This window comes from Lissotriton helveticus, chromosome 1_1, assembly GCF_964261635.1.
Source record: "Lissotriton helveticus chromosome 1_1, aLisHel1.1, whole genome shotgun sequence".
In the NCBI taxonomy this organism is placed as follows: domain Eukaryota; kingdom Metazoa; phylum Chordata; class Amphibia; order Caudata; family Salamandridae; genus Lissotriton; species Lissotriton helveticus.
In genome coordinates this window covers 56,886,972-56,909,384 of record NC_136057.1, presented here as the reverse complement: position 1 = coordinate 56,909,384, position 22,413 = coordinate 56,886,972, and the positions used below count along the sequence as shown (strand labels likewise).

Genomic DNA, 22,413 nt, shown 5'->3' with positions numbered 1-22,413 from the left:
CACGCCACTTTCTCTTGTAACACACTGTTTGCTCCTCTCACATTTTGTTTGCTTTAGATACTTGCACAAGTGCCACCATTGCCTACGTAACGTTTGTTCTTGTGTTTGAGTGTCCTCCATTTATTGCAGTATTATACCTCTATTTGTACTTTGTACACTTTTGTAACCTGCACACACGTCACTTTTTCCTCCTGTAATGCACTGTTTGCTCCTCTTGTATTTTGTTTGCTCACAATTGTCACTTTTGCCTCATGTAATGTAATTTCTGCTTTGTAATTTGTTCACCTGTAATATTCTCATGTATCAGTTCTGTTCCTATTGTGAAGCGCTCTGAAGCCTTCAAGTAAAGTCCGCGCGAGAGAAAAACGCAGAAAATAAATAAATACAGTGTGTGTGGCTGTGCTCAGTCTGCTGTGAATGGGGAGAGACGGGGCCGTCTCTCTTGGGGGGGGGGGGGGGATAGCACTCCCCGCTCTGTGATTGGCTGTTTCAGTGTCCACACCTGTCCGGGCCCCTCAAGGGCTGACAGCAGAGCCCCTCCTCCTCCTCCCCTCAGCCCTCCTGTCCTGGGTGAGCAGCCTTGAGACCCCCCCCCTTCACTCCGGCCTCCGCCGCCCTGGTGTCCAGAGGCCCTGCACTCTAGCGCCTTGAAGCAGCTTCTATTCGCAGACCCGGATCTACTGAGAGGACCCCCGGGAGAGGGGGCGCTGGCCGTCCGGCACTGGTGAGTGACCACAAACCCCCGTCCCCTCCACCCCAGCTCGGGCGCTCTGCACACTAGCGCCTTGAATGAGCTTGTATTTACTGACCCGCATCTACTGAGGGGCCCAGAGAGAGAACCCCCGGGAGACGGGGCACTGACCGAGGAGGTCTCAGGGCTCAGGTGACTGAGAACCTCCACACCCCCTCCCCCCACCTCCTTCACTCCGGTCTCACCGCCGTGTGTCCAGGCGCTCCGCACTCTAGCGCCGTGAAGCTGCCGCTAACCTGGCACAGAGGGCGCTCCCGAGACCCGGGAGAGGGGGCACGGACCGAGGAGGGCTCGGGTGAGTCACTGACCCCCCCTCTTGTGCAGCGCTCTCTGCCATGCCTCAACCTCGAGGCGCTAGCTCCTCTCTAGGGCGGCCACGTGTCTCACTGATACACTCAGACGGGGTGGGGGCGCATAGCGCCAAGACTGACAGCAGCAGCCGCAGCGCCTGCTGATGGGGGGGGGGGGGGGGCGGGGGGGGGCCTTGAGTCGGTGGTTGCAGTGTGGGGGTGGCGGGGGGAGCTGTTGTGCAGGGCATATTGCGGTTGTTTCTGTCGCACGTGCATGGGGGGGGGGGGGGTCTGTCGTGGTCGCGGCATGGTGTGGGTTTGCGGATCGGCTGCGGGGGTTGGTGGTTTGGGTCGCCCACCCTCCTCTAGCAGGTGGTCCGTGGGTTGGGTGTCGGGGGGGGGGGGCTCTGCAGCTGGTGCCAGGCTCGTTAAGACTGTCTGCGGTTTCATCTGGCCATTAGATTCGCAGTGCCCGGGGGTCGGTTGCCTGGTATGTGGAGTGTGCGGGGGAGACTGCGGGGGTCGGTGGTATGGGGCGCCCGCCCTCCTCTAGCAGGTGTTCCGTGGGTTGGGTGTGGGTGTGGGGGGGCGGGGGAGGGCAGAGAGGCTCTGCACCCGGTGCCATTCTCATTAAGGCTGTCCCGGGGGTCGGTTGCCTGGCCTGTGGAGTGTGCGGGGGAGACTCATCCGAGCCCATGTGGATCCCCTCGGAGCTCTCAGTCTTAGGGGCCTCCACCCACCCCTCACACCCCACAGGGTAGGTGTTGGTGGTCGCCAGCCCCGTCCCTCCTGCTCTGAAGCCCGCTCGGTCCGGGCCCTCCTGGGCCTAATATTCTGAGGGCCTGGAGCTGAGGATACACCAAGGTGTGACCCCTGACACCAGGACGGTTCTGCCAGCCCTCACACCCCACACACCCCTCCCACCCCTCACACCCCCTACAGTCCAGCGCCCTGGGGAGGTGGTGGTCGCCAGCCCCCCGCCCGTCCATCCTGCCCTGAAGCCCGCTCGGTCCGGGCCCTCCTGGGCCTAATATTCTGAGGGCCTGGACCTGAGGATAAACCACTGTGGGACCCCCTGACACCTCTCGCCCCTTCCGTGATTGTGAGTGGTAAGTGCACCTGCTGGGGAGGGGGGGGGCTGCGGCAGAGGGGGAGGGAAGGGGGGGGTATTGCAGCTCCAGTGGGACGGAGACCCCGCGATGGCGACTTGAAGGGAGCGACTCACAGGGGCAGGATCGCGGTCACTGAGCTCTAACAAAGGGGTGATTGCATTTGTGGTGTCGTGCCCTCGGCCCCTGGTGGCTGCAGGCAGCCTTGACACAGAATCTCCAGCCTGCTGTTGCCAGCTTGCTCCAGCGGCGAGAAGGGGTGCAGCAATGAGTCCTTCGGTGGGCGCAGCTGCTGCTTCTGGGCCTCGGTGAGTCCTTCCGTGGGCGCAGCTGCTGCTTCTGGGCCTCGGTGAGTCCTTCCGTGGGCGCAGCTGCTGCTTCTGGGCCTCGGTGAGTCCTTCGGTGGGCGCAGCTGCTGCTTCTGGGCCTCGGTGAGTCCTTCGGTGGGCGCAGCTGCTGCTTTTGGGCCTCGGTGAGTCCGTCGGTGGGTGCAGTAGTGCTTTTGGGCCTCGGTGAGTCCTTTGGGGCGCAGCTGGTGCTTCTGGGCCTCGGTGAGTCCTTCTGTGGTTGCAGCTGGTGCTTTTGGGCCTCGGTGAGTCCTTCGGTGGGCGCAGCTGCTGCTTCTGGGCCTCGGTGAGTCCTTAGGAGGGCGCAGCTGCTGCTTCTGGGCTTCGGTGAGTCCTTCGGTGGGCGCAGCTGCTGCTTCTGGGCCTCGGTGAGTCCTTCGGTGGGCGCAGCTGCTGCTTCTGGGCCTCGGTGAGTCCTTCGGTGGGCGCAGCTGCTGCTTCTGGGCCTCGGTGAGTCCTTCGGTGGGCGCAGCTGCTGCTTCTGGGCCTCAGTGAGTCCTTCGGTGGGCGCAGCTGGTGCTTTTGGGCCTTGGTGAGTCCTTCGGTGGGTGCGGCTGCTGCTTTTGGACCTCGGTGAGTCCTTCGGTGGGCGCAGCTGGTGCTTTTGGGCCTGGTGAGTCCTTCGGTGGGCGCAGCAGGTGCTTTTGAACCTCGATGAGTCCTTCGGTGGGCGCAGCTGGTGCTTTTGGGCCTCGGTGAGTCCTTCGGTGGGCGCAGCTGGTGCTTTTGGGCCTCGGTGAGTCCTTCTGTGGGTGCAGCTGCTGCTTTTGGGCCTCGATGAGTCCTTCTGCGGGCGCAGCTGCTGCTTCTGGGCCTCGGTGAGTCCTTCCGTGGGCGCAGCTGCTGCTTCTGGGCCTCGGTGAGTCCTTCGGTGGGCGCAGCTGCTGCTTCTGGGCCTCGGTGAGTCCTTCGGTGGGCGCAGCTGCTGCTTCTGGGCCTCGGTGAGTCCTTCCGTGGGCGCAGCTGCTGCTTCTGGGCCTCGGTGAGTCCTTCGGTGGGCGCAGCTGCTGCTTCTGGGCCTCGGTGAGTCCTTCGGTGGGCGCAGCTGCTGCTTCTGGGCCTCGGTGAGTCCTTCAGTGGGCACAGCTGCTGCTTCTGGGCCTCGGTGAGTCCTTCGGTGGGCGCAGCTGCTGCTTCTGGGCCTCGGTGAGTCCTTCCGTGGGCGCAGCTGCTGCTTCTGGGCCTCGGTGAGTCCTTCGGTGGGCGCAGCTGGTGCTTTTGGGCCTCGGTGAGTCCTTCGGTGGCTGCAGCTGGTGCTTTTGGGCCTCGGTGAGTCCTTCGTTGGGCGCAGCAGGTGCTTTTGGGCCTCGGTGAGTCCTTCGTTGGGTGCAGCAGGTGCTTTTGGGGCTCGGTGAGTCCTTCGGTGGGCGCAGCAGGTGCTTTTGGGGCTCGGTGAGTCCTTCGGTGGGCGCAGCTGGTGCTTTTGGGCCTCGGTGAGTCCTTCTGTGGGTGCAGCTGCTGCTTTTGGGCCTCGGTGAGTCCTTCGGTGGGCGCAGCTGCTGCTTCTGGGCCTCGGTGAGTCCTTCGGTGGGCGCAGCTGCTGCTTCTGGGCCTCGGTGAGTCCTTTCGTGGGCGCAGCTGCTGCTTCTGGGCCTCGGTGAGTCCTTCGGTGGGCGCAGCAGGTGCTTTTGGGCCTCGATGAGTCCTTCGGTGGGCGCAGCTGGTGCTTTTGGGCCTCGGTGAGTCCTTCTGTGGGTGCAGCTGCTGCTTTTGGGCCTCGATGAGTCCTTCTGCGGGCGCAGCTGCTGCTTCTGGGCCTCGGTGAGTCCTTCCGTGGGCGCAGCTGCTGCTTCTGGGCCTCGGTGAGTCCTTCGGTGGGCGCAGCTGCTGCTTCTGGGCCTCGGTGAGTCCTTCGGTGGGCGCAGCTGCTGCTTCTGGGCCTCGGTGAGTCCTTCGGTGGGCGCAGCTGCTGCTTCTGGGCCTCGGTGAGTCCTTCGGTGGGCGCAGCTGCTGCTTCTGGGCCTCGGTGAGTCCTTCGGTGGGCGCAGCTGCTGCTTCTGGGCCTCGGTGAGTCCTTCGGTGGGCGCAGCTGCTGCTTCTGGGCCTCGGTGAGTCCTTCGGTGGGCGCAGCTGCTGCTTCTGGGCCTCGGTGAGTCCTTCCGTGGGCGCAGCTGCTGCTTCTGGGCCTCGGTGAGTCCTTCGGTGGGCGCAGCTGCTGCTTTTGGGCCTCGGTGAGTCCTTCGGTGGCTGCAGCTGGTGCTTTTGGGCCTCGGTGAGTCCTTCGTTGGGCGCAGCAGGTGCTTTTGGGCCTCGGTGAGTCCTTCGTTGGGTGCAGCAGGTGCTTTTGGGGCTCGGTGAGTCCTTCGGTGGGCGCAGCAGGTGCTTTTGGGGCTCGGTGAGTCCTTCGGTGGGCGCAGCTGGTGCTTTTGGGCCTCGGTGAGTCCTTTGGGGCGCAGCTGCTGCTTTTGGGCCTCGGTGAGTCCTTTGGGGCGCAGCTGCTGCTTTTGGGCCTCGGTGAGTCCTTCTGTGGGTGCAGCTGCTGCTTCTGGGCCTCGGTGAGTCCTTCGGTGGGCGCAGCTGCTGCTTCTGGGCCTCGGTGAGTCCTTCGGTGGGCGCAGCAGGTGCTTCTGGGCCTCGGTGAGTCCTTCCGTGGGCGCAGCAGGTGTTTTTGGGCCTCGGTGAGTCCTTCGGTGGGCGCAGCTGGTGCTTTTGGGCCTCGGTGAGTCCTTCTGTGGGCGCAGCTGGTGCTTTTGGGCCTCGGTGAGTCCTTCGGTGGGCGCAGCTGGTGCTTCTGGGCCTCGGTGAGTCCTTCGGTGGGCGCAGCTGGTGCTTCTGGGCCTCGGTGAGCCCTCTCAGGGTCTCTGTCTCCCTCCTGCCCCCTCCCCCCTCTCTCTCTCTCTCTCTCCCTCCCTCTCCCCTTCTATCTCTCCCTCCCTCTTTCTCTCCTCTCTCTCTGTCTCTCCCTCTCTCTTTCTTCTCTCTATCTCTCTAGGTTTCTATCTCCCTCCTGCCCCCCCTCTCTCTTTTTCTCTCTCTCCCTCTCCCCCTTCTATCTATCTCTCTCTCTTTCTCTCCCCATCTCTCTCTCTCTCTCCCACCCTCCCTCTTTCTCTCCCATCTCTCTCCCTCTCTCGCCCCCTCTATCTATCCCTCTCTCACTTCTCGCTCCCTCTCTCTCTCTCCCTCTCTCAGGTTCTCTGTCTGTATCCTGCCCTGTCTCTCACTTCTCTCTTTATCTCTCAGGGCTCTTTCTTTCTCTTGCTCACTGAATTATTCTCTTCTTGCAGCCGGCTCCATCTCATGTTCTGGTTGTGTGTAAAGCACATATGTGCCTCGAGGGCGGCACCGCAGCGCTATAGTGCAGGACTGTCCAGACAGGACCCAGGCCTTCATTCGGGTGGTGAATGCTGCGACGAGTCGGTTGGAGTTTGCTTGTTCCCTTGTCCTCTGGCGGCTGATGCTGGTCCCGGCAGCTTCTTTCAATCAATCGATTTGTAGATTCATAGAGCGCTTCTTGTCACTCGTGAGGGTATCCAGGCGCTTCTTTCCCTTGTCCTCTGCCTCTCTTCCTCCTTGGAGCGCGGCAGTCACTGCAGGTTCTCTGCATCCTTCCTTTATTACAATCGTAAAGTGCTCATCTCACACCCTTGTCAATGCATCTAACGCGTGCACCGAGAGCCTGAGTGACGTCTCACTTCTGAAATGTTTTCTGTGATATTTATTTCATTATCTGGCTCCGTTGTTGGGTGGTTACTGCTCTTCATCTTCGCTCATCTTCCTCTTGCTGCAGTGTGTGCGTCATGATGGAAACATTTGCTTTTGTGGCCCCCCCCCCCTCTTAGCTCGTCTCCTCCTCACTCTGCCCCCTCCCACTGACTCCCAAAGGCACTCTCTTGCATTTCAGTTCATTTATCCACATATTCATAATACAATGTCACCGCATAATTATAGGTAACTCAGGAATGGTGCAATGTGAAAGCCGTTAATCTTCTGCTCTTTATATTCTTTTATACAACACTGTTCTGGTTTCATTTCATATTTCCTTTTACCAAGAATGTGTTTCCCGGCTTTTTATTGATGTTTCCGTTCCGTCCTTGTGTCTTTGAACAGCAGTGCCTATGAGTGCTTGTTTGTGCCTATGAGTGCTTGTTTGTGCCTATGAGTGCTTGTTTGTGCCTATGAGTGCTTGTTTGTGCCTATGAGTGCTTGTTTGTGCCTGTTGGAAATGGGATCCCTGGCTGGCCAGGGCTTTCGCCAAAGTCAGTCAGAGACCACCACTCCCAAGTCAGGGCAAGGGAGTTACACGCCAAGATAACCCCTGCTCACCCTCTAGGTAACGTGGCGCGAGCAGCAAGGCTAAACTTGGAGGCGATGTAAGTTAAGTATTTGCGCACGCACCCCAGCAACAACATCCAGGACCCACCACAAAGGAAACTCCACACAAGGTTATATAAAAATAGCCTTTGTATTACACCAAAACACATTAGATAAAACACACACTTTACAATGTGCCAGAGGCACGGGCAGAATTTACAGGGGATATGTACAAGACAGGGCCACCTGGACCACTGTCAGGAATCAGAAGTAACACTTTCAGAAATAGCACTTTGAATGTAAAATTACTTTAGCACAAAATATCACACAACCAGTAATCACTGGTAACCAGGACCTCACTAGCACCACCTGTACTAGGGAGAAAACAACCACCTACACATCACAATACCTGTAGGGGTGTAAGAACATAACACATGATGCAATGCATAACATTCATTCAGAGGTGTAAGGAGGGAAAACACATGATGCATCAACAATACATTCAGAGGTGTAAAAACAATATCAATTGCGCCAAACTCACAAGTCACCACCTGTGACTGTCCCTAGGACAACTGGCCTTGTTGGGGCTAGGACGCCCTGTGTCCAGTGTCCAGGGGCCTACGTAGCAGTTGCCCACAAAGTGCTGGGCAACTGGCGCAACAATGTTTGAGCCTGCCAGGGCTCAAGAACAACAATGGGGCCAATGTGGAAACCTCGCTGGGCTCTCAAAACACTGGTGGGGCGAACACGATGTGGGAGCCTCACAGGCTCTGCAGAAACAAAATGTCCCCCTGAGCCTCTCTGGGCTCTTCAACACAACTTTGGCGCCTGGAGCCTCTCTCCGGGCCCTAAGAAATGACTGTGGCCCTCCAGAGCCTCACTGGGCTCTAAGAACAACTGTGGCAGGGGCGGCCCTCTGGGGAGCCTCGCAGCGCTCCAAACCAACAATGCCCACACGAGCCTCTCTGGGCCCGTCACTAGCGTTGGAGTCCCTCCCGGGGGACTCGAAATGGCATTTGGGCCCCTGAGCCTCTCAGGGCTCACCAACAATTCCTCGCGGGAAGGGAGAAGGGGGCCCAGGTCACGGGGGCGGCACCGAAAGCGTGCCCGACACACCCCCCAACCGCCTCACTCAGAGCCCCACTCACCGGTCTGGCAGGCGGCTGCTTCACGAGAGCTCCCGCTCCTCGCAGCAGACTTCTCCCCTCTCTCTCTCCTGGGCTGGCGGAAGGTCCGGGGCTCTCCCTACACTTGGGAGCCCCGGGCAGGACGCTGTGGCTGCTCCCGGCTTCTCTCTACTCACCGGAGCGCGGGGTGGCCTCCCGTCCGCTTCCGGTTGCTTCTCTGTCCTGCCCCCGGCCTGCCTGACTTCCGGGTCGCGGCTGTGGGGGCGGGACTTCGGTCGGGCCGCGCTCGGATTGGCCGGCCGGCAGGAGCACTTCCGGGTCGTTGCGGGCAGCGCGGCGGCCCGTCTCCGGCACTTCTAGGCGGGGGCTCAATAAACCGAGGGCTCCCTCGAGTTTAAAAACAGCAGCAAATCACCGGGGCAATGCCGGGTGGGCACCGGCTTTCTTAAATAAATACTCCAATCGAGGTGGGCACTCGATCTGGCAGGCAAAGCGCTCCCAAGCGCTAAAGGTAATTAACACAGCGCTCCCAGCGCTATATGGGAAAATAAAGCGCTTCCAGCGCTGGCAGACAAAATAAAGTGCTTCCAGGCGCTTCAGGGGAAACACAAGTCCAGCAAAAGTACCTCAGAGCAGGCAGGGGGCAAGGCTGGGCCCAGAGCCAGCACACTGGGTCTCCAGGCAGGGAGACAGTCCAAGTGGCGGTCCTCTGGCCCAGCAGCAACAGCCCCCTCAGGATCCTGGAAAAGAACAACTTCTGTGGGGACACAGCCCCATTTTTATACAGTACATTCCTTTGTCTGAAGGTGCAGGGTGGGGGCAGAACCAGTCGCAGCTGGTTCTTGAGTACTCTGTTTACCTCAACCACCCTCTCTATTCACTGGCAGGGCTTGGGTCATTAGACGCACCACAGGGGGGCGGAGCCAGCATTGTGTGGGGAAAACCCAGCCCATCCAGGACACAGGTACACTCCTCCCACACATCACTCATGCTAATCTCACACTCACCACCGGGCAGACCCATCCAGACTTCCTGGAGCCTGGCATGCCAGCCAGCTCCAGCCAATCACACGCCAGCACCCTCACAGCACACGTACAGCCATGTCTAGGAATGACACTTCCCCACTAGACACATACAAGCCGCACATACCGTTGCGCAGCATTCACTCCCACGAGTTCACACATACTAAACTCGAGCCTGTACACCCCACGCATCAGGAACTACCAGGGACACATACATTCCCCATGCATTCCTATGGGCGGGCAGGCCTAGCTCAGCACATGCACTCAAAGTGCGCGCGCACTTTCCACTGGGACACAGTGAAAGTGCGCAGAACCCAAAAATCACCATTGCCAGGTCACCATTTAAAGCAAAAAGTCTAGGGGTGAACCTGCCCTAAGGGCCAAAGTCCAACACAACCCCCTTCCAGCCAAAACGCAGGGTAGACCAATCACCACCGTGATGGACTTCCCTGCTTGGGGCGATAGAACACTGACGCGGGCCCGCAACTGCAGGGATACCCTCCTGTTCTACGCCACGGTGAACCCATGGGATTCCTTCTCAACACACTGTCTGGACCAACTGGGCTACCCCACAGGTACTCCCAAGTTGTCCGCGGCCAGGACCAGGCCCTGGGCCCCCCAGGTGCCACTGGTCCTTGCCAATTCGCAGAGCGGGGGGTAGTAACCCCTGGCACATAGCGGCCATTTTCCACTCTTCCTGTCTGCAAGACAGGACTAGACTGCCACTGGTTCTCCAGCCTAGGGTCTACACCCTCAGGTGGACCAGGAGTCTCAGGGAAGGCTCTCCTCCCCCTACCTCTTCTTCTAGGGTTCCTCCTCCCTCTGCGAGGGGTACCCTTACAACGCCACTCCAACCCAGGGTTTAACCCCTCAGGTTGCACCAGGGTCAGAGGTGGGCTCTCCCACCCTCTGCACCCCCTTCCAGAGGTCTGCCCTCTCCCACCTGGAGAAGTTCCTCTGGAAGAAGAACCGGTCAGGACACTGGTTACAGTCATCCTACCCTTCAGGTCAGGCTGATCCTGAACCTGGCCTTCCAACCTCTGGTCTAAAACCTTCGGTGGAACAATTGCCTGGCACTCCAGGACTTCTGGGGACTTACACTCCATCCCCCTGAGGCTAACAAATGAGACATATGTTGTGTGACTGTCTGTCTGGCGCAGATCTCCCGTCCCCTGTCCACCTGACAGTGCGTGACGATCCCCCAGACCAGAAGTGGCGCCACCCGGGTCCCCCCAAGAAGATCTAGCCCAACTGGCTAGTCCCTGGTCCACTGGTGCATCCACTGGGAAACTCATCCCCCAATCACTCCTCACGCTGGACTCCTGTACCCTCCCTACCGGAGCGGTACTGCCAGCCTCTAGAACCACAGGAGCTCTGTTTACAGACGCTCCAGGTCCTCTACTCACTAGGAGATCCTCCTCAAATGGACTAACAGGACAGCCTAGGTCCCCAACCTGGTGTTCCCTACAGAAACCATCCAAGTCCTGAGGCAGGGCTTCGGGCGTCTGGGGAACCTCGGTCTCCCCCTCACTCCTGCTCCACTGAGCCAGGCAGTGAGCCCCTACACCCTCCTCGCTATCCTGGGACCTAGCTGGGCTACACTGAGCCTCTTCCACCACGCTGGGCTGGAAGATACCTGAACCACTACTTTTGGAGTCACTCCCTAATGACTCTAGAGAACCTTTATCACTCTCCCAACGCTCTGCTTCCTCAGCAAGCGCCCAAGGACTAAGGGATTCAGACTTCAACAGGTGCTGGCGCAACTCTGGACAAACAACACTGAGCAACTGCTCCTTGAGAAACATATTCAGTACTCCGTCTCTCTCATCATCCAAGCTAGCCGCCAGCCAATCCCACATTGCATCAGAACAGTCATCCACAAAAAAACCCACTTCTGTTGAGGCGGTTTCCTACTGCCCCTGAACTTCAACCTTAACTCCTCCTCTTGGGAACAAGGGACCATACGTTGGGCACGGGGTGGGGGACTTCCTGCACTGAAGCCTAAATAGCTGCCACCACTGGACTCAGCCCTCCCTGGGGAATCCAGAAAATTAAAACTGCGCGCAGGGGATAGTCTATCCTCCAGAGCTACTTTGCCTCTGGTGGAGGCCCTCTCAGCCTCCTCTATCCTTTCCTGCGCTAAGACCCTCTCGGTCTCTAGCTGTTGCTTCCTAAGCTCCAGCTGCGCCATAGCCTGGGCATGCTCCAACCTGAGCTTTTCTAAAGCCAGCTGGTGCTCCCTTTCTCTCCTCCTATCTTCCAGCTCCTCTGGGGAAAGGGATGAGGCTCTGCCTCCTACGCTGGAACCAGCAAGGGACTCCCTATCTATGGGGTCCTCACTATCTGCTGGCGTCCCTGTGCTGTCATCTTCTTCCTCCTCTTCTGAATCTTCAGGGCTCCCCACAGACCCACCACCCTCCTGGTGTGGGGCCCAGACCCTTTCCTCACTGCGCTCACGATCCCATTGACCCTCTTGCCATCTGACCAGGCGGTCCCTAAGGTCGTACCAGTTTGACTCACCCCTCCCTATGTCTCTCTCGTCACAGAACCTTACCAGCTCCCACGTACTGTAGGTATCTAGATCACTAAAATCAAAGACAAGCTCCATCTTGGCAGGACGTTCTAGAGACAAGATCACACAGGGAACCGAGGGGTCTGAGCTAACACAGGAGTATACAATTCACAAGGTCTCAGCAAGCTCTCTACCCTAGAGAACTCCTATTCACTTGCCTAGTGCCACACACCATTCATCCACACCCAACCCTCCCCTCGGACTGGTAAGGCAGTTTCTACCACCCCTGATTCCTCAACCTGACCACAAGTGACACAGGTACCGACTCTGGGCGCAGGGCGGGGGACAAATGTACTGACACAATTGCACAATGATACCTTCAGGAGAAGAAAATATGAAACTTCAAAAAAAATACAATCCCCTAAAATGTGGTCATCTAAAATGCAGAGTTTTGTGGTGCAGCCAGCTGCTACTAAGGTACAAGGCAAACACAAATCCTTATCCTCACCGCTTGCCGCCAATGTTGGAAATGGGATCCCTGGCTGGCCAGGGCTTTCGCCAAAGTCAGTCAGAGACCACCACTCCCAAGTCAGGGCAAGGGAGTTACACGCCAAGATAACCCCTGCTCACCCTCTAGGTAACGTGGCGCGAGCAGCAAGGCTAAACTTGGAGGTGATGTAAGTTAAGTATTTGCGCACGCACCCCAGCAACAACACCCAGGACCCACCACAAAGGAAACTCCACACAAGGTTATATAAAAATAGCCTTTGTATTACACCAAAACACATTAGATAAAACACACACTTTACAATGTGCCAGAGGCACGGGCAGAATTTACAGGGGATATGTACAAGACAGGGCCACCTGGACCACTGTCAGGAATCAGAAGTAACCCTTTCAGAAATAGCACTTTGAATGTAAAATTACTTTAGCACAAAATATCACACAACCAGTAATCACTGGTAACCAGGACCTCACTAGCACCACCTGTACTAGGGAGAAAACAACCACCTACACATCACAATACCTGTAGGGGTGTAAGAACATAACACATGATGCAATGCATAACATTCATTCAGAGGTGTAAGGAGGGAAAACACATGATGCATCAACAATACATTCAGAGGTGTAAAAACAATATCAATTGCGCCAAACTCACAAGTCACCACCTATGACTGTCCCTAGGCCAACTGGCCTTGTTGGGGCTAGGACGCCCTGTGTCCAGTGTCCAGGGGCCTACGTAGCAGTTGCCCACAAAGTGCTGGGCAACTGGCGCAACAATGTTTGAGCCTGCCAGGGCTCAAGAACAACGATGGGGCCAATGTGGGAACCTCGCTGGGCTCTCAAAACACTGGTGGGGCGAACACGATGTGGGAGCCTCAGAGGCTCTGCAGAAACAAAATGTCCCCCTGGGCCTCTCTGGGCTCTTCAACACAACTTTGGCGCCTGGAGCCTCTCTCCGGGCCCTAAGAAATGACTGTGGCCCTCCAGAGCCTCACTGGGCTCTAAGAACAACTGTGGCAGGGGCGGCCCTCTGGGGAGCCTCGCAGCGCTCCAAACCAACAATGCCCACACGAGCCTCTCTGGGCCCGTCACTAGCGTTGGAGTCCCTCCCGGGGGACTCAAAATGGCATTTGGGTCCCTGAGCCTCTCGGGGCTCACCAACAATTCCTCGCGGGAAGGGAGAAGGGGGCCCAGGTCACGGGGGCGGCACCGAAAGCGTGCCCGACACACCCCCCAACCGCCTCACTCAGAGTCCCACTCACCGGTCTGGCAGGCGGCTGCTTCACGAGAGCTCCCGCTCCTCGGGGCTCGCAGCAGACTTCTCCCCTCTCTCTCTCCTGGGCTGGCGGAAGGTCGGGGGCTCTCCCTACACTTGGGAGCCCCGGGCAGGACGCTGTGGCTGCTCCCGGCTTCTCTCTACTCACCGGAGCGCGGGGTGGCCTCCCGTCCGCTTCCGGTTGCTTCTCTGTCCTGCCCCCGGCCTGCCTGACTTCCGGGTCGCGGCTGTGGGGGCGGGACTTCTGTCGGGCCGCGCTCAGATTGGCCGGCCGGCAGGAGCACTTCCGGGTCGTTGCGGGCAGCGCGGCGGCCCGTCTCCGGCACTTCTAGGCGGGGGCTCAATAAACCGAGGGCTCCCTCGAGTTTAAAAACAGCAGCAAATCACCGGGGCAATGCCGGGTGGGCACCGGCTTTCTTAAATAAATACTCCAATCGAGGTGGGCACTCAATCTGGCAGGCAAAGCGCTCCCAAGCGCTAAAGGTAATTAACACAGCGCTCCCAGCGCTATATGGGAAAATAAAGCGCTTCCAGCGCTGGCAGACAAAATAAAGCGCTTCCAGGCGCTTCAGGGGAAACACAAGTCCAGCAAAAGTACCTCAGAGCAGGCAGGGGGCAAGGCTGGGCCCAGAGCCAGCACACTGGGTCTCCAGGCAGGGAGACAGTCCAAGTGGCGGTCCTCTGGCCCAGCAGCAACAGCCCCCTCAGGATCCTGGAAAAGAACAAATTCTGTGGGGACACAGCCCCATTTTTATACAGTACATTCCTTTGTCTGAAGGTGCAGGGTGGGGGCAGAACCAGTCGCAGCTGGTTCTTGAGTACTCTGTTTACCTCAACCACCCTCTCTATTCACTGGCAGGGCTTGGGTCATTAGACGCACCACAGGGGGGCGGAGCCAGCATTGTGTGGGGAAAACCCAGCCCATCCAGGACACAGGTACACTCCTCCCACACAACACTCATGCTAATCTCACACTCACCACCGGGCAGACCCATCCAGACTTCCTGGAGCCTGGCATGCCAGCCAGCTCCAGCCAATCACACGCCAGCACCCTCACAGCACACGTACAGCCATGTCTAGGAATGACACTTCCCCACTAGACACATACAAGCCGCACATACCGTTGCACAGCATTCACTCCCACGAGTTCACACATACCAAACTCGAGCCTGTACACCCCACGCATCAGGAACTACCAGGGACACAAACATTCCCCATGCATTCCTATGGGCGGGCAGGCCTAGCTCAGCACATGCACTCAAAGTGCGCGCGCACTTTCCACTGGGACACAGTGAAAGTGCGCAGAACCCAAAAATCACCATTGCCAGGTCACCATTTAAAGCAAAAAGTCTAGGGGTGAACCTGCCCTAAGGGCCAAAGTCCAACAGTGCCTATGAGTGCTTGTTTGTGCCTATGAGTGCTTGTTTGTGCCTATGAGTGCTTGTTTGTGCCTATGAGTGCTTGTTTGTGCGTATGAGTGTTTGTTTGTGCCTATGAGTGTTTGTTTGTGCCTATGAGTGCTTGTTTGTGCCTATGAGTGCTTGTTTGTGCCTATGAGTGCTTGTTTGTGCCTATGAGTGCTTGTTTGTGCCTGTGAGTGCTTGTTTGTGCCTGTGAGTGCTTGTTTGTGCGTATGAGTGCTTGTTTGTGCGTATGAGTGCTTGTATGTGCCTATGAGTGCTTGTTTGTGCGTATGAGTGCTTGTTTGTGCCTGTGAGTGTTTGTTTGTGCCTGTGAGTGTTTGTTTGTGCGTATGAGTGCTTGTTTGTGCATGTGAGTGCATGTTTGTGTCTATGAGTGTCTGTATGTGCCCATGAGTGCTTGTTTGTGCCTATGAGTGTCTGCATGTGCCTATGAATGCCTGTGCATGCCCATGAGTGCCTGTGCGTGCCCACGACTGCCTGTGTATTCCTGTGAGTGGCTGTATGTTTCTATGAGTGGCTGTGTGTAGCTATCAGGGCTTCTGTATGCCCATGAGTGCTTATGTGTGTCTATAAGGGACTGTGTGTTCCTATGGATGCCTGTGTGTGCCCATTTGTGCTTTTGGATGCCTTTGAGTGCATGTGAGTGACTGTGTGTGCTGCATGTGTGTGTCTACCAGTGCCTGCTTGTGTCTGTGTATGCCTGTGCATTCATATGTGTGTGCATGTGAGTGCCTGTGTGTGCCTGTGAGTGCCTGTATGTGCCTGTGAGTGCCTGTATGTGTGTCTTTCATATGTGTGTGCCTGTGAGTGCATCAGTGTGCCTGTGTGTGCTTATGTGTGCCTTTCAGTGCCTGTGAGTGCCTGTATGTGCCTATGAGTACCAATGTATGCCTATGTGGGACGGTGTGGTCAAATAAATGCCTGTGTGTGCCCATTTGTGCTTTTGGGGGCTTTTAAGTGCATGTGAGTGACTGTGTGTGCCTGTGTGTCCACCAGTACCTGTTCGTGTCTGTGAATGCCTGTGCATTCATATGTGTGTGCCTGTGTGTGCCTGTGAGTGCCTGTGTGTGCCTGTGAGTGCCTGTATGTGCCTGTGAGTGCCTGTATGTGTGTCTTTCAGTGCCTGTGAGTGCCTGTATGTGCCTATGAGTACCAATGTATGCCTATGTGGGACGGTGTGGTCCAATAAATGCCTGTGTGTGCCCATTTGTGCTTTTGGGCGCTTTTAAGTGCATGTGAGTGACTGTGTGTGCCTGTGTGTCCACCAGTACCTGTTTGTGTCTGTGAATGCCTGTGCATTCATATGTGTGTGCCTGTGAGTGCCTGTGTGTGCTTGTGTGTGCCTGTGAGTGCCTGTATGTGTGTCTTTCAGTGCCTGTGAGAGCCTGTATGTGCCTATGAGTGCCTATGTATGCCTATATGGGACTGTGTGGTCCTATAAGTGCCTGTGAGTGGCTGTGCCTGATGAGATGTAACTGTGCATGACTATGAGGGTGTCAGGGTTCTAACTGGCTAACCAGCAGCTGGTCTTCAATTACTTGCACGGGAACAGAAGGTGCTAGCTCCCAACTCCCTTTCCAGATTTCCTCCGAGACAGAATTACATCATGACTCTAATTAACCCCAAAGGGGGAAGGGGGAATAGATAAAATAATAAAGAACAATAGAAGAGACTGGTTCTGGACCTTCAGGTTTTCTATCTGGCTCTTCTGTCAATCAACAGGTGACCAACTTGCTGAAGATACCTAAGGAAACCCTAGTCCTCTTGTTAACCAGCCCCTCTTCTTTTTTCTGATGTATTTCTTGATATTTCCCTTGGTCTGAAAACTCTACATCAGTTTTATGTTTAATTGAAGTCTTCTATTTATTCCACTAAGAGTTATTTTTTTAAGTTTAGGATTTGAACTAACTGTTTTAATTCTTTTTTTAATCCATTTCTTCTTATTACTGAAAATAGCAAAACAACGTAATTCTTTTTCTTTCCTCAGATTCTGTCAAGAACAGTGTATCCACAATGCCACTGAAGAATTATTCCGATAAACAAGGTAAGTTCATTAGGAGAAAAAATAAACTCTATTCCTGTTTCATTCACAGTCTTTATTTTGTAAACTTTTATCAAACTGTAACTTAGCTTAAACGTGCTTTTCTTCTTTTGTCTATTGGTTTTCTTTTCTCTGGAAATGCCGCCACAGCTGAGGTGAGAACACTGGACCAGATGAGTCGCGGCTCGACGAGATGAAGCCAACTGAAGTTTTTTCCTCATGAACTCTCCGACTCTTCACACTTGAATTCGTCAAGCGCTGTCACGAAAGGTATTTCACTAAAATGTTGCCGTTATGTAAAATGTTACTACTCTACCAACTATGAGCTACGGAACGCAGAACCTTCCTTGGTTTGGACTTTAGTGAAGTGCGCACTCGCTAAGGAGTGCGTGCCTCACCACAATCTCGCACCGGTGTTTCACTAAACACTAGACCGCTACTCGCCAAGACCGCGGCGGCCATCTTAGAGTTCCGTATCTGCCACAATTCGGACCAAGCAGGGTTCTTCTTTGATTTCCTCCTTCTTTTTGGCCAGCAGGAGTTCGTTAGGGAACAAGCTGATCCGACCTCATGTACAGGGTGACCAGCGGTCCTGACAGAGGGCCTGTGTTTCCCTACGAGTACCTAACACCTGTGTGGGCCTCTGTGTGCCTAAGAGTGTTTGTATTTATGTGTTACTGGGCGTGCCCGTGTCTTCCTGTGTGTCCCTTTGTGCCTATGACTGCCTGTGTGTGCATATGTGTGGCTTTGAGTGCCTATGTGGGCCTCGGTGTGCCTGTGTGAGTCCTTGTATGGCTGGGTATGGCTATGTGTCCCTGTGAGTGACTAAGTGACTCTGTGTGCCTGTATGTGCCTATTAGTGCCTGAGTGTGCATATGTGTGCCTCTGTGTATCAGTGTACCCATGTGTGTACCTATTAGTGCCAGTATGTGCCTTGGTATGCCTGGGTGAGCCTATGAGTGAATAGTTGGTGTGCCTCTGTGTGGCTGGCATGCCTGTGTGGCTATGAGTGCCTGAGTGAGCCTATGTGTGGCTGTGTGTGCCTATGCGTGCTTGTGTATACCTGTGTGTACCTATGAGTGCCTGTGTGTGCCTGTGCATGCATGTGAGCGCCTGTGTATGTCTCTGTGTGCCTATGAGTGCCTGTGTTGTGCCTCTATGTGTGCATGTTTGCATGTAAGTGCCTTTGAGTGCCTGTGGGTGTTGTACCTGTGTGTGCCCAAGAGTGCCTGTGTGTCCCTGGAGACAAATGAACAGTGGAATTTGCAGGCTGCGTGAGAGTTAATTCAAACACAGGCTTCTGTATGTTAAAGGTGTTCTAAGGCAGTGTGGACTGGACACACACCATCACGTTTGCTACTGAGTGTGCATTTGTCTGCTCTGCATTGCTATGTAGTTGTCCCTGACTGGTGTGTGGTTGTTCATGTCTGATGTATGGTTGTCCCTGACTGGCATGTGGTTGTCCCTATCTGGAGTGTGGTTGTTCCTGTTTGGTGTGGTTGTCCCTGTCTGGTGTGTGAGTGGTTGTCCCTGTCTGGTGTGTGGTTGTCCCTGTCTGGTGTGTGGTTGTCTCTGTCTGTTCTGTGGTTGTCCCTGTCTGGTGTGTCCCTGTCTGGTGTGCGGTTGTCCCTGTCTGGTGTGTGATTTTCCCTGTCTGGTGTGTGTGGTTGTCTGTCTGATGTGTGGTTGTCCCTGTCTGGTGTGTGGTTGTCCCTGTCTGGTGTGTGGTTGTCCCTGTCTGGTGTGTGGTTGTCCCTGTCTGGTGTGTGGTTGTCCCTTTGTGGAAAAGTAAATTTTGCCATGTTCTGTGTCCCTACGCCTCATCCATCATATGTTATGTGTGCATGACCAATATGCATATGTTATTCCTCATGTCTGATTAATGACGCAATTATAGTTGTGTCCACCTCTGGTATGACATTTTCCAGTCCTCGTGAATACTACGAATATCAGGCCTATGTAAAGTAATGTTGCCACGTTTCTCAGTGTGCACGTTATTTCATTATAAAGTCCCCGTTTCCAGGCCTCAAAAGGGCCCGGACATCAGATTCAGCTCCTGTCTCCTGAAAGCCTCGCTGAGGAGCGATACAGCCCCCACCTGTATCCTCGACCCTTCACTTACTTCCTGCCTCGCAGTGCCCGGTGCAGCCCGGCTCTGCCTCTGAGTCTGCCAAAAGTATGTTATGATTCCAGCTATCAGTTCAGTCCTCCTTCTCTGCATTCCTAAGCTACTGAACTGCATCAATAGTTTCCGTCATTGTCTAGCCTTCTCGTCTCCATGTTAGAGAAATACCGTATTTAATGGTCATTTAGTACTCTTCATCACGCACTACATGTAGAATAATGCATGGTCCAGTCTTAGAGTCAAGTTAGCTTTTCCCCTCATGACTTCTAGTTTATATCAACATGTTCCCTAAACATCAGATACCAGATAGGGTTTAGGTACATGTCGCTCCGACCCTCCAGACTCTAGTCTCTGCTCCTAGCACAGAGTTGGTAGCCCCCAGCTTCTCCTAGTAATACGTCATTGCCAGTTTTCGCGCACCATTAGGTTAGAGGTCCCGGCTCCTTAGGTAGCCCCCTCCAATGATTCCGCCCATTCATGACATATTCTGTTACGTTTGCATCACATGTCCATGTATACTCCCAGTTACACCTACTTTTACTGTTATCTCTCGCGACTGCTACGCGTCACGCCTTCTGCTCCACCCACTGTTACGCCTACTGCAATGTAATGCTATGTGTTTGCGCTATGTATATAAGTTGATGTATTGTTATTAAAAGTTAGCGCGCTCATCCCAGATCAAGCCCCGGCAGCTGCTGGGCCCCAGTTGTCCTGCTGGGCCCTGTCACCTCTGTTCCTATGCAGGTTGTCCTGATCCTGTCTTTATGCTGTAATAAACCTGCAGAAACTCCTACTACCTCGAATCTTGACTCTTATTTTATTGAGCTATCTGTTATTCATTCATACATTCAAAAATAGATCCGGTATTATTTATTTATATACCACATAATGGCGCCCGAACAGGGACTTGCCCTTTCCCCACGCGTCGGTGAAGCCACGCCGACCCCCTGACCCTCTGCAGTCGTGACGGAACCATACCGTGCACTGGCAGATATTTCTGCTCCAAGTATCCCTCAGGCCCACGGAGGAGACGGAGGAGGCGGTCCAGCATCCGAACGAGACGGTGGAGGAACGCGGCGAGTCCCGACCAGAGCCCAAGCCGAGAGTCCAAGGTCCGAGGTATCCGGAGGCCCACCTGTAACTGAAGTCCGTCGTCCGTCGTCCAGTCCAGTCCGAGGCCTTCCGTTCCGTGCTGCCCGGTGAGTACCATTGCTGGGGTAGTATCTAGACAGGACCAATCTAAATTGACTCCTGGTCCGTGGGTTGGTGGTGCCCAGACTCACAAACGAAGTGTTCACCTAGGTGGATACGGGTCTTGATGCGTCCCTTTATGGGACCGGTATGTTCCGTACTGTTATAGCAGTGCATCCAGTAACTCTAGTCTGTTCCGTTCTCGAGAAATCCTGTTCTGTTTCTGTTCTCAGTATTCCAGGTAATATTCTGTTCGAACTGTTATTTATAATGTTCTTTGTGTATTTTGCTGTCGTGGTATGAGTGCGACGTGATTTCGTGTTTTTATTGTGTATTGTATTGTGTCCAGATTACAGTTCAGTCATGCCTATATTTTCCAAGTTACGTCAGTTAAAAACTAGAAAGGGTCTGTTAGAGGAAGCGGTTCCTGTTCCGCCGAGGGACAGTCCAGGTCATTTTATGTATCAGAAACATGGCATAAGCGCCATAATGTATCTAGATTTATGGGTAGAGTATACCAAACAGTTAGAAGAAAAGTATAGATGGCCCGTATCGGGTACATGGGATGCCGAATGTATCATGCGAGTAGAAGAAGCATTATGGAAAAAGAAAGCCAGACAGTCACAGAAAGATGCCATCGAGTTATGGCGTAAAGAAGCTCATAAAAGAACTGAAAAGGAAGTCAGAAAGTCAGAGTTAAGTAGAGAATCCCAGGAACGAGCCCAAGAAAGAGAATTAATCGAGATAGGTGAGCAAGTCAAAACCGAACAGTCAGACAGACAGAGGCATGCCCTTATTAAGGGTATGTATCCCCTCCTTGCCGAAGGTTTGCCAAAAGCGACCCCAGAGGCATCCAGTAATTTCCCGCCATCATTAATTCCGACCAAGCTACGTCACAAACCGACCGCAGCTGATATTTTTATTTCGTCCTATCTGGACGACACAGTCCCCGAATATGCAAATCCTGTTCGCGCTCCGCCAGTCCCTGTAAATCAGGCACTTCCTGCTCCTCCAGACACCGGGGTGCCCTTAACAGCTCCCCCGGTCCAGTCCGCCATACAAGTCCAGCCCACGTTACAATTACCGACCCTGCCAGGACGAAGAATGTCAGTAGACGATTCTAGTCTAGGGGCCGCAGGAGGAGGTCTTCCTCAAACCCCGCCGCCACACAAGCGTTTAACATTACTCGAATTACATGCTCAAGCGTTACAGCGCACGCCCAAACATCAGTCTGTTACAGAAATCAGGCAAACCCTTACCGAATGTGTCTATGATCCAGTTCCAGGCGAATATAATATGGTTTTATATTCCTTACGTGTAAGGAGAGTGACCGAGTATCTAGTCACCTTGCCGAATATGAAAGAAGATCTAGACAGAATATATCGTTTCATCCGTACAGGGGATGATCCAGAAAGTATTGGCGAGATTATGTCTCAAAGGAAAGCCGAGATCCAGCTCATGATATTAAAGTTCCTGATCAATTGTCTAATAAGAGAACAAGATTACCCGTCTAAAGATCCCGCCGAAATGAGAATCCTGACAAGGTGGAGTGATAATATAGCCGAGGGTAAGCACAAGACCGTCGGTGCCATGGAGAGTATGTACAAGAAAATTCGTAAAGAAATAATAAGGTTACACGACCAGCGTAAAGCAGCACAAGTAAGCGAGAAAGAAAGTATCTCTGATCCTGAAGAGGAAGAGAACGAGAATCCCGCCAGAATAGCGTATGTAGGAAAATCTAGATTTCCGGATCGCCATTTATGTCTAGAACACAAGTCTATTTTTCATCATCCAGCACCAGAACAAGGTTCTCTAGAACAAGTATTTCAAGCTACCGATCACATTCTGAAATCACGAGTCGGTTGCAGTGAATTAAGTACTATGCATGAACAAGAACTAGCCCGATCAGCAGTCCGATGGATTACTGATTCTACCACTTTTCCAGACGAAATAGTGGCACAAATGTTTCTGAAACTGCCCCCAGCCGAGCAACGACTGGTGGGTATGTATATGATCCAGCACCTCATTACTCTGTATGAGGGTCAACATTCTGATCCAGGTCCGTTGCATGATATCCTGAACGAGTTACTCCAGTATAGATGGAGAGGTCTAGGTACCGATTTAATGAGTGTCATTCTAGAACAGCGCCACAAATATAGAACGTTCCTGAACCCGCATTTTGTTCATGTCTCACCCCCAGAAAGTAAATCATTCTACATAGACAGACAGAATCCGTTACGAGAGGTCCACCCAGTCCAAGGGGCGGGTGGCGTAATGCAACGAGTGTTTGTATACACTCCGATTTCAAAGATGGAACTTCTTGAAATGAAGAAATTAATTCCCTGTCATGACAAAGATCCAGCGGGGTTCCATAGAGAATTAAAAGACATGCTCCGTATGGGAGAATACACTTACCCAGATATCATTAAAATGTTAAAGG

At 54.4% G+C, this 22,413-nt stretch overlaps 1 protein-coding gene across 1 annotated transcript in view; it reads left to right on the top strand.

The window, feature by feature from the left end:
* The first annotated feature begins 616 nt into the window (after positions 1 to 616).
* Positions 617 to 22,413, top strand: part of LOC144823125 (uncharacterized) — a 328,250-nt gene continuing 306,453 nt past the window's right edge. The window contains exons 1-3 of the mRNA XM_078681365.1: positions 617 to 724; positions 16,604 to 16,660; positions 16,808 to 16,927. The gene's annotated coding sequence lies outside the window, so the exon portion shown is untranslated. The remainder of the gene's footprint in view (positions 725 to 16,603; positions 16,661 to 16,807; positions 16,928 to 22,413) is intronic.